Below are 17,435 nucleotides of genomic sequence, written 5' to 3'. Positions count from 1 at the left end.
AAAAAAAAAAAAAAAATTGATGTCAAGTTCCCACTACCGGAGACTGTGATTTAATTGGTCTGAGGCACAATCTGTATATCAGAATTTTTAAACTGTACCGAGGGGGGCTGGGCACCATGGCTGAAGCCTATAATCCTAGCACCTTGAGAGGCTGAGGCGGGTGGATCGCTTGAGCCCAGGAGTTTGAGACCAGCCTGGGCGACATAGTGAGATCCTAACTCTATATAAAAGATAAAAAAATCAGCTGGGCGTGGTGGCACGCACCTGTAATGGCAGCACTTTGGGAGGCCAAGGTGGTTGGATTGCTTGAGCTCAGGAGTTCACGACCAGCCTGGATCACATATGAAACCCCATCTCTACAAAAAAAAAAAAGTATATAAACTATGTACTCAAGTATATAGTTTATATTACTATACTCAAGTTATTCTAACATGCAGCTGTGGTTGAGAGCTACTGATCTAGTCTATGCTAGGTAACCCTATCCTGTTAAATAGTTGTATCAATGACTTGAATTAGATTAATGAGGATATAATTTTCAAATTTATGCCTTTTACAAAATTTTTAAAGGGTAGGTAATGTCGGTGATAGATATAAAGACAGAAGAAGATCTCCAGATGTGGAATCTTCTACTGGATCCTGTAACAGAAAGAAGACATTAGGCTGGGTGCAGTGGCTTATGCCTGTAATCTCAGCACTTCGGGAGGCAGAGGAGGGTGGATCGCTTGAGCCCAGGAGTTTGAGACCAGCCTGGACAACACGGTGAAACCCCATCTCTACAAAAAGACACAATAATTAGACAGGTGTGGTGGTACACGCTTGTAGTCTGAACTACTTGGGAGGCTGAAGCAGGAGGATCGAGGCAGAGGTTGCAGTGAGCCGAGATCACGCCATCACACTACAGCCTAGGTGACAGAGTGAGACCTTGTCTCAAAAAAAGAAAGAAGACATTAGCAGAAACACTGAGGAAATCCAAATAAAGTCTGCAATTGAGTAAATAGTATTGTACCAGCTTTAATTTCTTAATTTTGAAAATTGTACTGTAGTCATATGTATATAACATTAAGGAAAGTTTAATGAGAATTATAAGAAAGCACTTTGTACTGCCTTTGCAACTCTTCTGCAAATTTATACTTTTTTTGTTTGTTTGCTTTGAGATAGGATCTCACGGCCAAGACTGGAAGGCAGTAGTGCAGTCCTGGTTCACTGCAACGTCAAGCTCCTTGGCTCAAGGGATCCTCCCACCTCAGCCATGATCAGCTAGGACTACAGGCACATGCCACCACATCCAGCTAATTTTTTTTTTTTTTTTTGATACGAAGTCTCAGTCTGTCGCACAGGCTAGAGTGCAGTGGCGCGATCTGGGCTCACTGCAAGCTCCGCCTCCTGGGTTTACGCCATTCTCTTGCCTCAACCTCGCGAGTAGCTGAGACTGCAGGCGCCCACCACCACGCCCGCCCACCACCACGCCCGGCTAATTTTTTGTATTTTTAGTAGAGACGGAGTTTTACCGTGTTAGCTAGGATGGTCTCGATCTCCTGACCTTGTTATCTGACCGCCTCGGCCTCCCGAAGTGCTGGGATTACAGGGGTGAGCCACTGTACCCGCCTTTTTGTTTTGTTTTGTTTTTTGTTTTTAGACTGACTCTTGCTCTGTCATCCAGGCTGGAGTGCAGTGGCACAGTCTCAGCTCACTGCAACCTCTGTCTCCTGGGTTCCAGCGATTCTCATGTCTCTACCTCCCGAGTAGTTAGGATCGCAGGCGCCAGCCACCACACCTGACTAATTTTTGTATTTTTAGTAAAGATGAAATTTCACCAGGTTGGCCAGGCTGGTCTTGAACTCCTGACCACAAGTGATCCACTTGCCTCAGCCTCCCAAAGTGTTGGGATTACAGGCGTGAGCCACCATGCCTGGCCAATTTTTTTGATTATTATTAGAGATGAGATCTTCCTATGTTGCCCAAGCTGGTCTTGAACTCCTGGTTTCCCAAAGTGCTGGGATTACAGGTCTAAGCCACTATGCCCAGCCTCCACTATCTAACTTCAGAACATTTTTATCACCCCCAAAAGAATCCTATCAGTAAGTTGCTTTCCATTTCTCCCTCCCATTGCCTCTCACAACCACTAAATCAGTTACATAATTAATAAGCAAATTATGGACATTTCATGTAATTGAAATCATACTATATGTGGTCTTTTGCAACTGTCTTCTTTTACTTTGTTTTCAAGATCTATCCAGATTGTGTCATGCAATCAGAACTTGTTTCGTATTGCCAAATAATATTCCATTATATGGCTATACCACGTTATGTTTATTCATCAATTGATGGACATGTGAGGTATTTCTACTTTTTGGCTCTTATGAATAATACTGCTATGAACATTTGTGTACAAGTTATACATACACTTGTTTTTATTTCTCTTTTATACCTGAGAGTGGAATTGCAGGTTCATATGGTAACTCCATGTTTTACCTTTTGAGGAACTGCCAGACTTTTCCAAAGTGGCCTTACCACTTAAAAAATCGCGCCGGGCGTGGTGGCTTGAGCCTGTAATTCCAACACTTCGGGAGGCCGAGACGGGTGGATCACGAGGTAAGGAGATCGAGACCATCCTGGCTAACACTGTGAAACCCCATCTCTACTAAAAAACACACACAAAAAAACTAGCTGGGCGAGGTGGCCGGCGCCTGTAGTCCCAGCTACTCGGGAGACTGAGGCAGGAGAATGGCGTAAACCCGGGAGGCGGAGCTTGCATTGAGCTGAGATCCGGCCACTGCACTCCAGCCTGGGCGACAGAGCGAGACTCCATCTCAAAAAAAAAAAAAAAAAATCGCAACAGCAACATGTAAGAATCCTAGTTTTGGCCGGGCGCGGTGGCTCACGCCTGTAATCCCAGCACTTTGGGAGGCTGAGGTGGGCAGATCACGAGGTCAGGAGATCGAGACCGTCCTGGCTAACACGGTGAAACCCCGTCTCTACTAAAAAATACAAAAAAAAAAAAAATTAGCCGGGGGTGGTGGTGCACGCCTGTAGTCCCAGCTACTGGGAGGCTGAGGCAGGAGAATGGCGTGAACTCAGGAGGCGGAGCTTGCAGTGAGCCAAGATGGCGCCACTGCACTCCAGCCTGGGCGACAAAGCGAGACTCTGTCTCAAAAAAAAAAAAAGAATCCTGGTTTTTCCAGATTCTGTCCAGCACATGTTATTATCAGTTCTTTTGATTTTCGTCATTCTAGTGGGTGTGAAGTGTTATCTCATTGTGGTTTTTATTTGCATTTTCTTAATTTTGGGGGACCAGCCTCAACACCACCCGTAGGGTATCCAGAATCCAGCGGCGACAAAAGAATGAGAAGAGACAGGTTAAGAATTCATAAAGGTGGGAGCCAGGGGGCCATTTGCAAAACGGAGGCAGCAAAAGGCCCAGAGTTCTGGTCTCCACACTATTTATTGAGTACAGTCACTTAGATCTAAGATGTTCAGGGCAAAACAGTCAAAGGGAGGCAGTATGTCACACACGTAATCTGTAGCAGTGGCAGTTTAAGTGAATCTCCTTTGTGCTCAAACAGCATATCTTTAGTTAGCTGGTGGGAACTGATACACAAATTGAAGTCTCACCTTTTCCCTCAAGATAATATTTTTCTTCCGAAACCCGAATATGAGATTGGGCCATGATTAACTTCCATAATTTGGGATGTTCAGGGCCTATTATTGGATTAATCATTTTTGGATGTAGGCCGGCTGTACCAAAATCGGTCGAAATTATGGGAAACTGGGCACGTTTTTCAGTGTAAGCAGTGTCATGTCTTTGATAGTATAGTTCCTTTTGTAGTCCTGTCTTGCATCTATCATTCTGATTGGTACAATTAACTGCAAAGGTCCTCTTAGGGGACCAATCAATGACAATTCCATAGGAATTATTTTGCGGTACCACAGCGTGATCAGAGATACAATCCTGGTGGGAGTAGTAGCTCACGCCTGTAATCCCAGCACTTTGGGAGGCCGAGGCCAGTGGATCACCTAAGGTTGGGAGTTCGAGACCAGTCTGGCCAACATGGAGAAACCCCGTCTCTATTAAATATACAAAAATTAGCCAGGGTGTGGTGGCGCATGCCTGTAATCCCAACTACTTGGGAGGCTGAGGCAGGAGAATCCCTTGAACTCTGGGGGTCAGAGGTTGCAATGAGCCGAGATTGCGCCATTGTACTCCAGCCTGGGCAACAAGAGTGAAACTCCGTCTCAAAAAAAAAAAAAAAAAGAGATTCAGTCCTTTCAAATCAATATTTCTAAATCCTTTGACCTTTGTTGAGGTTGTTGACACCTCTCTTTTCTGGGCTTAAACTGTTACAATTGAACTGAGCTCTGAGTGATCCGGGCTCCATCTAGAAAATAAATGATAGGATACTGGTGTTTGATTATGACCTGGAATTTTAACTAGCCACTGTTGTCCGTAGCCTTTTAGGCAACCGATAGCTGGCCCTATGCAAAGCAGGGGAACTGATAACCCATGGACACATTTATTAACATTCCTTCCTCCTCTGGGTGAGAGGGCCCATGAGTATCTGTAGGCTCAGGCATCCAAACACTATTATTAACATAAGCCTCAACCGGGGGTTCCAACCATGTGACAGGCCTAATTAATGGCAGAAATGGGATGTATGCCCAATAGGTATAATTTTGGTCTGCTGTAGCCACAGGGAGACTTACCGCCATAGTAATTACCGCTATCATAGCTACCGTCAGGTTACTCGAGGTTAGTGGTTTTTGTTGTGTTTTCAGGTTTTCTTCTGCAAGGTGGGTCAGCCTCTTGATCTGTCCCCAAGTTGGTGGGCTTGCTTGACAGGTTTTGTTGGTCTTCATCTGGTTGGCTGAAATGTTCATTCGAGCCATCAGGCATGCTAGGGGGTAGAGATCTTGGTTCCAAAAGCCTTTTCTCTTCTTTGGAATTTTGCTCATCGTAGAATTTAAGGTATCTTGTAGCCAAACTGGAAACTGGTTTTCTTCTGGAGAATAAGCAAACCCTCTTCCCCATGTTATAACTCTCCTTCTTTCCCAGGTCTTTGTTTTAAAGTCCTTCCACCACACAGGTTTTCCTTCATGAACATTTACCTTCTGTCCTTTTACATGCTGTCCAGCTGCTGTAGTAACCTGATTCCGGGAGATGTTCAAAAAATTTAAGGTAATGAGCCAACTGTAATTGCATATGAGGAGTGGAATATTCCATATCTCTTCCTATTTTCTATTTATGTAATTACATTTTTAAGGTTCAATTGGCTCGCTCAGCAATCGCTTGCCTTTGAGAATTATAGGGGATAACCGTACTGTGTTCAATGCTCCATTGTTTTAAAAATGTTTGGAAAGATCTACTACAGTAGCCTGGTCCATTGTCTGTTTTTAATTTTTGTGGAATTCCCATGACAGTAAAACAGGAAAGCAAGTGTCTTTTTATATGTGGTGGTGTCTTGCTGGTTTGACGAGTAGCCCATATAAAATGAGAATAGGTATCTATGGTCACATGGACATAAGAAAGTGTGCCAAATGCAGGAATGTGGGTGATGTCCATTTGCCAGATCATGTTAGGTGCCAACCCTCGAGGATTAACACCATTTCCTTGATGCGCTACTTGTAGTACCTGGCACTGAGGACAATGTTGTACAATGTCCTTGGCCTGTTTCCACATAATTTGACACTTCTTTTTAAGTCCTGCTGCATTAAGGTGTGTTAATGAGTGGAAAGTTTGGGCATTAGTAAGTATGGGGGAAACCAACAAGTCAGCTTGCTCATTAGCCTCAGTTAAGGGTCCTGGAAGATTGGTATGTGCTCGGATATGGCTTATATAGAAAGAAAAATCCCGAGCACGCACAGCTGTTTGTGAAGAGTTGAACAATTGATAAAGCTGTTTATCAATAATATATTTAATTAAGACAATTTCAATATGCTGAGTAGCTTATACAGCGTAAGCTGAATCTGAAACAGTATTAACTAGCTGATTAAAATCTTCTAATACTGCAATCATTGCCTGTAATTTAGCTCTTTGGGCTGAGGAAAAATTAGTGTGGATAACTTTATCACAAGGTCCCATATATGCCGCTTTCCCAGTACTGGAGTCATCAGTAAAAACAATCATGGTTCCTTCCAAAGGGGCATCATGAGTAATTTTTGGAAGAACCTATGTAGTTAATTTTAAGAACTGTAAAATTTTATTTTTAGGATGATGATTATCAATACATTCAATAAATTCTACTAAATCAACTTGCCATGTAACTGAGTTAATAAATGCTTGTTTAACCTGATTTTTATTTATTGGAACTATAATCTTATTGGGCTCAGTGCCACAAAGTTTAACACTTTGCATACGAGCCTGTCCAATTAAAATTGTCATCTGATCTACATACACTGTAAGTGTTTTCATGGTATTATGTGGCAAAAAAGACCATTCAACCAAATCATTATTTTGAACAATAACCCCCATTGGGGAGTGTGAAGTAGGGAACGTAATGAATTGAAAAGGCAAGACTGAGTCAATCCTACTGACCTGGGCTTACTGAACTTTTTTTCAGTTACTCTTAACTCATTCATGGCCTTGGGTATTAATTCTCTTTTACTGTGTAAGTTGGAATCTCCCCTCAATATTGAGAAAATATTAGACATAGCATAAGTAGAAATTCCTAAGGTGGGCTGAATCCAATGATTATCTCCTAACAATTTTTGAAAATGATTTAAGGTTTTTAAAGAATCTTTTCTGATTTGAACCTTTTGAGGCTTAATGGCTCTATCTTGTACTTGTATCCCCAAATATTGAAAAGGAAGAGTTGTTTGAATTTTGTTAGGTGCTATAAGCAATCCAGCATTTGTAATTGGCTTTTGCAAAGATGAATAATGTTGAATAAGTTGGTCTGTATTTTTCTGTTGCACATAGTATGTCATTCATGTAATGAATGATGTAACAATCTGGAAATTAATCTCCAACAAACTGGATAGCTTTGCCTACAAAAGTTTGACAAACTGTGGGACTGTTTAATATACCTTGGGATAAAACCTTCCAATGATATCTGGCTGTAGGTTCCTTGTTATTAATGGCAGGGATAGTAAAGGCAAATTTTTCAAAATCTGTCTCTGCTAAAGGAATTGTAAAGAAGCAGTCTTTTAAATTTATAATAACAAGCAGTCAGTCTTTAGGGAGCATGGTGGGGGATGGGAGTCTTGGTTGTACAGCTTCCATTGGTTGAATTACAGCGTTGACCTCCCGTAAGTCGGTCAGCCTGCACCATCTACCATACATTTTTTTAAAATCACAAATACTGGGGAATTCCAAGGAGAGAAAGTGGGTGAAATATATCCTTTTTCTAGTAGCTTTTTAACTATTTCATGGAGCGCCCCCAAGTTTTTCTGAGGGAGCCGTCACTGTTCGACCCAAACAGGATGCTTCAGGGCGAGCCTGCATTGCTCCTTCACCATAGTGAACTGTGGGTTGGACAGTAATGGGCACGGCAAGCCGAGTTTCAGGCTCCCTCCCCCTGCACTCACTTGGCTGAGGAGGAGGTGGGCATTCCAGACATTTCTCTGAAGTAGCTGTGGGCTGAACAATTTTCTGCATAGGTTTAGGGAGACTGAGGGGATTGGCAGAAATCACCTCTGGCGTTGGGGGAACCAGCCCCCGATATTTCAACGTAGGTTCTTTTCTATTTTCCGTAAGTGTCGGCTGGTCTGAGAAATAAAGAGAAAGAGTACAAAACAGATAAATTCTACAACTGGGTCACTGGGGTGACATCACATTTTGGCAGGTTCTGTGATGCCCCTGAGCCACAAAACCAAGTTTTTATTATGGATTTCAAAGGGGGAGGGTTGTACGAATAGGGAGTGGGTCACAGAGATCACATGTTTCAAAGGCAATAAAATATCACAAGGGCAGAGAGGCAGAGCAAGATCGTAAGGCCAGGGCGAAACTAGAATTACTGATGAAGGTCCATGTCCCGCAACAGGAAACAGGGTTTGAGAGCAGACAACCGGTCTGACTAGAATTCGCTAATTCGCTAGAATTAGAATTCCTAACCCTAGCAAGCCTGAGGGCACTGCAGGAGACCTGGGTGTATTTCATCCCTTATCTACAACTGCGTAAGACAGACACTCCCAGAGTGGCCATTTTACAGACCTCTCCCTGGGAATGCATTTGTTTTCCCAGGGTTATTCCTTGCTGAGGAAAGAATTCAGCGATATTTCTCCTATTCGCTTTCTGAAAGAAGAGAAATATGACTCTGTTCTGCCCGGCCCCTCAGGCAGTCAGACTTTATGGTTATCTCCGTTGTTCCCTGAAAATCGCTTTTATCCTGTTCTTTTCAAGGTGCCCAGATTTCATATTGTTCAAACACACATGCTTTACAAACAATTTGTGCAGGTAACACAATCATCACAGGGTCCTGAGGCGACATACATCCTCAGCTTAGGAAGATGACGGGATTAAGAGATTAAAGACAGGCATAGGAAATTATAAGACTATTGATTGGGGAAGTCATAAATGTCCATGAAATCTTCACAATTTATGTTCAGAGATTGCAGTAAAGACAGGCATAAGAAATTATAAAAGTATTAATTTGGGGAACTGACAAATGTCCATGAAATCTTCACAATTCATGTTCTTCGCCATGGCTTCAGCCGGTCCCTCCGTTCGGGGTCCCGGACTTCCAGCAACACTCCGGACTCTCCCTTTTTGTTAGTACTTGGTAGAGGCGGCTCAGAGGCCTGATCATTAAACTCCCCTCTCTCCTCCTCTGACTCAGCCTCATCATCTATCTGAAAAGGCTCCAGTGCTGCACACACCAATGACCAAACTGACCAAACAGGCAAAGGAATTTCCTTTCCCTTTCTATGTGCTCTTTTAAGGTCCTTTCCAACTCTTTCCCAGTCTTTCAATTCCAAAGTTCTCTGTTCCAGGAACCAAGGGCAAAGTTGTTCCACAGCATAAAACAAATCCATAAGATTTTTCGTATCAACTTTTACCCCACCATGCTTCAAGAGCTGCCATAGCAAGCTCAAATACATGGCGTACTTACTTTCAGTTTGTTGCATTTGTGTCCCTAGCTTTCTCGGAGTGCCACGCTTACCTGCAGAGCTTAAAACCTTTTCGTCCTGGCGAGTCCTTTGTCTGTCGATCCTCCATTTCACACACTCGAGTGTTCCTTCACTGGATTCTTTCGAGCCCCACGTTGGGCACCAGAATGTTGGGGACCAGCCTCAACACCATCCGTAGGGTATCCGAAGTCCAGTGGCAACAAAGAAATGAGAAGAGACAGGTTAAGAGTTCATAAAGGTGGGATCCAGGAAGCCAGTCACAAAATGGAGGCTGCAAGAGGCCCAGAGTTCTGGTCTTCACACTGTTTACTGAGTACAGTCACTTAGATCTAAGAAGCAGATGTTCAGAGCAAAACAATGAAAGGGAGGCAGTACGTCATACACGTAATCTATAGCAGTGGCAGTGTAAGTGAATCTCCTTTGTACTCAAACAGCATATCTTTAGTTAGCTGGTGGGAGCGGGCTTAACTAGGGTCCTGCATATCTAGCCACATTCCAATGCTTCAGAGGAGCATCCTTCTTCTTGAGTACAGTGTTTGTAGATAAGAGAGCAGGATGCGCTCAGAGCATGGGAACATAATGGTGATAAGAAGAACTTCCTCCTCAGAGGCCTCTTGTGGCTTTACACAACTTATTGTCCCTTATTTTTATGGCCAGTTTATACAGGCACCCCATAAGCCTTTTTCCCAACACTTAATGACTAGTAATGTTGAACATCTTTTCATGTGCTTATCGGCTATTTATATAACTACTCTGGAGAAATGCCTATTCAGATATTTTTCCTTTTTAATTTTTTAATTTGAGGCAGGGTCTTACTCTGTTACCTGAGCTGGAGTGTAGCAGTGTGATCACAGCTCACTGTAGCTTGAAGCTCCCAGGCCCAGGTGATCCTCCCACCTCAGCCTCCCAAGTAGCTAGGACCACAGGCTCACACCACCACACCTGGCTAATTTTTTAAATTTTTGGTAGAGGACAGGGTCTCATTATGTTGCCCGGGCTGGTCTCAAACTCCTGGGCTTAAGCAATTCTCCCATCTCAGCCTCCCAAAGTGTGAGAATTATAGGTATGAGCCATTGCACCTGACCCTTCTGCCTATTTTTAAAATTGAGTTGCCTTTTTTTTTTTTTTTTTTTTTGAGACGGAGTCTCACTCTGTCACCAGGCTGGAGTGCAGTGGCATGATCTTGGCTCACAGCAGCCTCCACCTTCTGGGTTGAAGCGATTCTCCTACCTCAGCCTCCCCACTAGCTGGGACTATAGGCGTGCACCACCATGCCCAGTTAATTTTTGTATTTTTAGTAGAGACAGGATATCACCATGTTGGCCAGGATGGTCTCAATCTCTTGACCTCATGATCCGCCCACCTTGGCCTCCCAAAGTGCTGGGATTACAGGCATGAGCCACTGCACCTGGCCTTGAGTTGACTTATCGTTAAGTTGTAAGACTTCTTTATATATTATGGATATAAGTTAAGTTTTGTGTGATTTGCAAATATTTTCTCCCATTCTGTGGGCTGTCTTTCACTTATTTGATGGTATCCTTTGAAGTACAAGTGTCTGATTTGGATAAAATTCATTTCTCCATTTTCAGTTTTTTTGCTTGTGCTTTTGATGTTATGGTTAAGAAACCATTGCATAACACATTATAATGAAGATTTACTTTCTTCTGTAGAAAATTAGAAAACTTGGGCCGGGCCCAGTGGCTCACGCCTGTAATCCTAGCACTTTGGGAAGCCAAGGCAGGTGGATCACGAGATCAGGAGATTGAGACCATCCTGGTAACAGGGGGAAACCCTGTCTCTACTAAAAAAAAATACAAAAAGTTAACCAGGCGTGGTGGTGGGTGCCTGTAGTCCCAGCTACTTGGGAGGCTGAGGCAGGAGAATGGCATGAACCCAGGAGGCAGAGGTTGCAGTGAGCTGATGAGCCAAGGTCACGCCACTGCACTCCAGCCTGGGCGACAGAGCGAGACTCTGGCACAAAAAAAAAAAAAAAAAAGAAAATTCAAAAACTTGCCCCTGCAAGTTTTGTACCTGGAGCTTTTATGAGTAGGTCTGTGATCTATTTTGAGTTCATTTGTGTATATAATGTAAAGTAAGGGTCTAGTTTCATTCTTTTGTGGGTGAATTTCAGGTCGTCCCAACAGCATTTGTTGAAGACACTATTCTTTCCTCATTGAATTGTCTTAGCATCCATGTTGAAAATCAGTTGACCAGGCTGGGTGTGGTAGCTCATGCCTGTAATGCCCGCACTTTGGGAGGCCAAGGCTGGTGGATCATGAGGTCAGGAGTTGAAGACCAGCCTGGCCAAGATGGTGAAACTCCGTCTTTACTAAAAATACAAAAAATTAGCCAGGTGTGATTGTGGGCATCTGTAATCCCAGCTACTCAGGAGGCTGAGGCAGAGAATTGCTTGAACCCAGGAGGCAGAGGTTACAGTGAGCTGAGATGGCGCCACTGCACTTCAGCCTCGGTGACAGAACGAAACTCCATTTCAAAAAAAAATCAGTTGACCATGATGTAAATGTATGCCAATACCACACTATCTTGATTACTGTAGCTTTGTAGTAAGTTTTGGAATTAGGATGTATGAGGCCTCCAAATTTGTTCTTTTTCAAGAATACCTGGTCTATTGCATTTCCATATGAATTTTTTTTTTTTTTTTTTTTGAGACGGAGTCTCGCTCTGCCGCCCAGGCTGGAGTGCAGTGGCCGGATCTCAGCTCACTGCAAGCTCCGCCTCCTGGGTTTACGCCATTCTCCTGCCTCAGCCTCCCGAGTAGCTGGGACTACAGGCGCCCGCCACCTCGCCCGGCTAGTTTTTTTTTTGTATTTTTTAGTAGAGACGGGGTTTCACCGTGTTAGCCAGGATGGTCTCGATCTCCTGACCTAGTGATCCACCCGTCTCGGCCTCCCAAAGTGCTGGGATTACATCCATATGAATTTTGAGGTTAGCCTGTATATTAGTCCATTTTCATGCTGCTGATAAAGACATACCCAAGACTGGATAATTTATTAAGAAAAAGAGGTTTAATGGACTCACAATTCCATGTGGCTGGGGAGGTCTTACAATCATGGCAGAAGGCAACAAGGAGCAAGTCACATCTTACATGGTGGCAGGCAACAGAGCATGAGAGCCAAGCGAAAGGGGAAACACCTTATTAAATCATCAGATCTTGTGAGATGCATTCACTGTCACATGAACAGTATGGGGAAACTACCTCCATGATTCAGTTATCTACCATGGGGTCCCTCCCACAACACATGGGAATTATGGGAGTTACAATTGAAGATGAGATTTGGGTGGGGACATAGCCAAACCAAATCAGCTTGACAAGTTTTTTCTTAAGACAGGGTCTTGCTCTGTCACCCAGGGCTAGAGTGCAGTGGCATGATCTTGGCTCACTGCAACCTCTGCCTCCTGGGTTCAAGCAATTCTCCTGCCTCAGCCTCCTGAGTATCTGGGACTACAGGTGCCCGCCACCACACCTGGCTTATTTTTTGTATTTTTAGTGGAGATGGGGTTTCACTGTGTTAGCCAGGATGGTCTCGATCTTCTGACCTCATGATCCACCTGACTTGGCCTCCCAGAGGCATGAGCCACTGCACCCTACCTAGACTTTCTTTTTTTTTTTTTTTTTTGAGACGGAGTCTCGCTCTGTCGCCCAGGCTGGAGTGCAGTGGCCGGATCTCAGCTCACTGCAAGCTCTGCCTCCCGGGTTCACGCCATTCTCCTGCCTCAGCCTCCCGAGTAGCTGGGACTATAGGCACCCGCCCCCTCGCCCGGCTAGTTTTTTGTATTTTTTTGGTAGAGACAGGGTTTCACTGTGTTAGCCAGGATGGTCTCGATCTCTGGACCTCGTGATCTGCCCGTCTCGGCCTCCCAAAGTGCTGGGATTGAGCCACCGCACCCGGCCTACTTTTTTTTTTTAACTTGAAAACTAGTGAGGGCCAGGCATAGTGACTCACGCTTGCAATCCCAGCACTTTGCGAGGCCAGGGCAGGAAGATCACTTGAGGCCAGGAGTTGGAGACCAGCCCAAGCAACATAGCCAGACCCCATCTCTATAAAAATAAAAAATTAGCCACCAGGTGGTTGCATGTGCCTGTAGTCCCAGTTACTTAGGAGGCTGAGGAAGGAAGATTACTTGAGCCTAGGAATTAGAGGCTGCAGTGAGCCGAGATTGCACCACTGCACTCCAGCTTAGGCAACAGACTGAGGCCCGAACTCACAAAATAATAAAGTAGTGAGGAAATACTGAAGAATTTTAAGCAAGGCTTCAGTGGAGGAAATGTTTAAGACTGGATGCTGGTAGAGCATTTATTTTAATTTGGGTTCAAGATGATAGTGTCCTAGAATGAAAGCTGATTACACATTCTGACCATCATTTCTCATAGTGTCTATAACATAGGCAAAATAATAGCCCCAGTGTCCACAGGCACACCTATGGAAAGAAGTGCATCTGGACCGTGTCACACACTCCTTCCTCTCCAGTATCCAGCCTGCTTCATAGTCCACAGCTCTTCCAGTAGTGGTTGTGCCGGGGAGCATTGAGAGGATCTGGGGAGCACAGTGGGGCAGGTCAAATACTATTGGAGTGACATTGCACTCTAGAAAAGGAGCCCTGAAATCCCACAAGTAAAAAGGCAGGCAGGCCAGTAGAGACCATCCCAGTCTTATTCACCACTGTAGACTCTATAGTGTGGGCATGTGGAAGCATGTCATACACTTCTTGAATGACTGAGTTTAGAAGTGCTTTGGCATGTCCATTAAATAGTATGGCTGGGCATGGTGGCTCACACTTGTAATCCCAATACTTTGGGAGGCCGAGGCGGGAGGATCACTTAAGGTCAAGAGTTCGAGAACAGTCTAGCCAACATGACGAAACCCTGTATCTACTAAAAATACAAAAATTAGCTAGCGTGGTAGTGGGCGCCTGTAGTCCCAGGTACTTGGGAGGCTGAGGCAGGAGAATTGCTTGAACTCGGGAAGTGGATGTTGCAGTGAGCCGAGATCATGCCCCTGTGCTCCAGCCTGGGCGACAGAGCAAGATTCCATCTCAGAGATAAACAAATCCAGTATATTTAAGGCCAAGTGCGATGGTTCGTACCTGTAATCCCAGCACTTTGAGAGGCTGAGGTGGGAGGATCACTTGTGTCCAGGAGTTCAAGACCATCCCTGGCAACATAGTGAGACCCTGTCTCTACAAAATAAAAAAGCCAGGCACAGTGGCACATGCCTGTAATCCCAGCTACTTGGGAGGCTGAGGTGGGAAGATCGCTTAAGCAGGGGAGTTCGAGGCTGCAGTGAACTGTGATTGTGCCACTGTACTCCATCCTGGATGACAGAGCAAGATCCTGTCTCAAGAAAAATAACAAATGTGATAGAGCTGAAGCTGAGCATGGTGGCTCACACTTGTAATCCCAGCACTTTGGGATGCTGAGGCAGGAGGATCACTTGAGCCCAGGAGTTCAAGACCATCCTGGGCACCATAGCAAGGGTTATGTCTACCAAAAAAAAATAATTTTTTTTTAATATGCCAGGCAACAATACCTATATTCCCAGCTACTTGAAAGGCTGAGGAAGGAGGATCACTTGAACCCAAGAGTTTGAGGCTATAGTGTGCTGTGATCTTGCCACTGCACTCCATCCTGGGCAACCAAGTGAGACCCTGTCTCAAAAAAAAAAAAAGAAAAGAAAAAAAAAAGAAAAGAAAGAAAAAACTTAAAGGAAATAAAATTAAAGGAATTTATGTGACTCTCTCTCTCTTTTTATTTATTTTTAAATTTTATTTATTTATTTATTTGTTTTTTGAGATGGAGTCTTGCTCTGTCGCCTAGGCTGGAGTGCAGTGGCACAATATCAGCTCACTGCAACCTCTGCCTCCCGGGTTCAAGCGATTCTCCCGCCTCAGCCTCCTGAGTAGCTGGGACTAAAGGCATGCACCACCATGCCAGGCTAATTTTTTGTATTTTAGTAGAGATGGGGTTTTACCGTATGGTCCAGGCTGGTCTCAAACTCCTGAGCTCAGGTAGTCCATCCACCTCAGCCTCCCAAAGTACTAGGATCACAGGTATGAACCACTGCACCTGGCCTCTTTTCATTTATTTATCTATTTATTTAGACCAGATCTGACTATATCATGCAGGCTGGAGTACAGTGGCATGCTCCCTATAGCCTTTAACACCTGGCCTCACGTGATCCTTTTGCCTCAGCCTCCTAAGTAGCTACGACTAGTCCTGCCCCACCATGGCCAACTAATTAATTTTTTTCTTTCTTTCTTTTTTTTTTTTTGTGGAATTGGTGGTCTTACTGTTACCCAAGCTGGTCTCAAACTCCGGGGCTCAAGCAGTCTTCTCACCCCAGCCTCCCAGAGGGCTGATATTACAGGCATGAGTCACCATGCCCAGCCTATGTGATTCTCTTGACTGTACTATAAATTCCTTGACTATAAGATCAGGGACTGTAATAGTTTGTTCACCATTGTATTCACAGAGCCTGACACACAGTAGGTGCTCAGTAACTGTTGGGTTAATTGGTTGCAACTCTATGGTTGTTATTATTGTTGCTTTAAAGATTTGGGTTGTAAAAGGTGTGTCAGGGTGCGGTGGCTCACGCCTGTAATCCCAACACTTTGGGAGGCCAAGGTGGGAGGATCACCTGAGGTCAGGAGTTCAAGACCAGCCTGGCCAACATGGTGAAACCCCGTTTCTACTAAAAATACAAAAATTAGCTGGACATGGTGGTGTGTGCCTGTAGTCCCAGCTACTCAGGAGGCTGAGGCAGGAGAATTGCTTGAACCCAGGAGGCAAGGTTCCAGCGAACCAAGATCACACCACTGCATTCCAGCTTGGGTGACAGAGTAAGACTTCATCTCAAAAAATAAAAAATAAAAAAATAAAATAAAGAAAGGTGAAAATGATAGCCAAGGTGTCAGGTGTGGTAGCTCATGCCTGTAATCCCAGCACTTTGAGAGGCCGAGGCAGGTGGATCACCTGAGGTCAGGAGTTCAAGAGCAGCCTGGTGAAACACTGTCTCTACTAAAAAATATAAAAATCAACCGGGCGTGGTAGCTGGCATCTCTAACTCCGGTTACTCAGGAGGCTGAGACAGGAGAATCGCTTTAACCCGGGAGGTGGAGGTTGCAGTGAGCCGGGATCATGCCATTGCACTCCAGCCTGGGCAACAAGAGTGAAACCCCATCTCAAAACAACCAAAACAAAACAAACAAAAAAAGATAGCCAAAATGAACTAATTAATTACATAGACATTTAATTCAGTTATTCTATAACTACTAGATATTAAGAGTTACATTTAAGTATTTTAAACCTCTTAGCTCCAAAAGATTCAGGCTTTTAAATTAAATATTTCCTGTATACAAAAGAATGAATATAATACACATGATATGAATAAAATTATTAATTATAAAAAATTATTAATAAATTCTCATGTATCCATTATGCAGTGTTAGTAATAGTTTATTGTCAGTTTCCTTATGTGCCTGCCCCAATCTTTTCCCTTTTCTTTCTCCCCAGAAGTAACCATTATTCTAAATGTTGTTTTTATCGTTCTCTTGCCTTTTTGTTTCAGTTCTCCTATTTATATCCCCCAAATAATTAAAGAAGCTTTTTGGTTTTGAATTTTGTATGTTATATCATGCCAAATAGTGTTCACTCAGTATTCATTTTTGAGATCCATATTGATGCATGCAATGGTAATTTTTTCATTTAATTGCTTTCTAATATTCCATTTTATGACTGTCTCTATGTACTGTTCTACTAAGGGATATTTGGTTTTTCTACAGTTTTTTTACAATTCATACTCTGCTAGTATGAACCTCCATATATATATTTCCCAGTGTACATGTAGAAATGTTTTTGTTTTTGTTTTGAGACAGAGTTTCACTCTTGCTGCCCAGGCTGGAGTGCAATGGCGTGATCTCGGCTCATTGCAACATCCACCTCCCGGGTTCAAGCGATTCTCCTGCCTCAGCCTCCCGAGTAACTGGGATTACAGGCGTACACCACCACGTCCAGCTAATTGTTTGTATTTTTAGTAGAGACAGTGTTTCACCGTGTTGGCCAGGCTGGTCTCAAACTCCTAACCTCAGGTGATCCACCCACCTTGGCCTCCCGAAGTGCTGGGATTACAGGCATGAGCCACCATGCCCGGCCGTAGAAGTGTTTTTCTAGAGTAAGTACCAAGGAGTAGAATAGCTGGGTCATAGGCTTGTGTATTTTATTTTATTTACTAATTAATTTATTTTTTGAGATGGAGTCTTGCTCTGTCACCCAGGCTGGAGTGCAGTGGTCCATTCTCAGTTCACTGCAACCTCTGCCTCCCGGGTTCAAGCGATTTACCTGTGTCAGCCTCCTG

At 43.9% G+C, this 17,435-nt stretch overlaps 1 protein-coding gene across 3 annotated transcripts in view; it reads left to right on the top strand.

Annotated features, from left to right (window-relative positions):
• DAP3 (death associated protein 3) overlaps window positions 1-17,435 on the top strand; it is a 52,063-nt gene that overhangs the window by 6,358 nt on the left and 28,270 nt on the right. The window contains exon 2 of one of the 3 annotated variants that reach the window (XM_030937150.1): window positions 2,491-2,592. The exons of 1 other annotated variant lie outside the window; for it this stretch is intronic. The gene's annotated coding sequence lies outside the window, so the exon portion shown is untranslated. Of the gene's footprint in view, window positions 1-2,480; window positions 2,593-17,435 lie in introns of all 3 variants that reach the window. One more of the 3 variants, XM_030937151.1, reaches the window with a different exon arrangement.

The sequence above is a fragment of the Rhinopithecus roxellana genome, chromosome 8 (genome assembly GCF_007565055.1).
Source record: "Rhinopithecus roxellana isolate Shanxi Qingling chromosome 8, ASM756505v1, whole genome shotgun sequence".
Taxonomy (NCBI): Eukaryota; Metazoa; Chordata; class Mammalia; order Primates; family Cercopithecidae; genus Rhinopithecus; species Rhinopithecus roxellana.
This window is presented reverse-complemented; position numbering and strand designations above follow the sequence as displayed.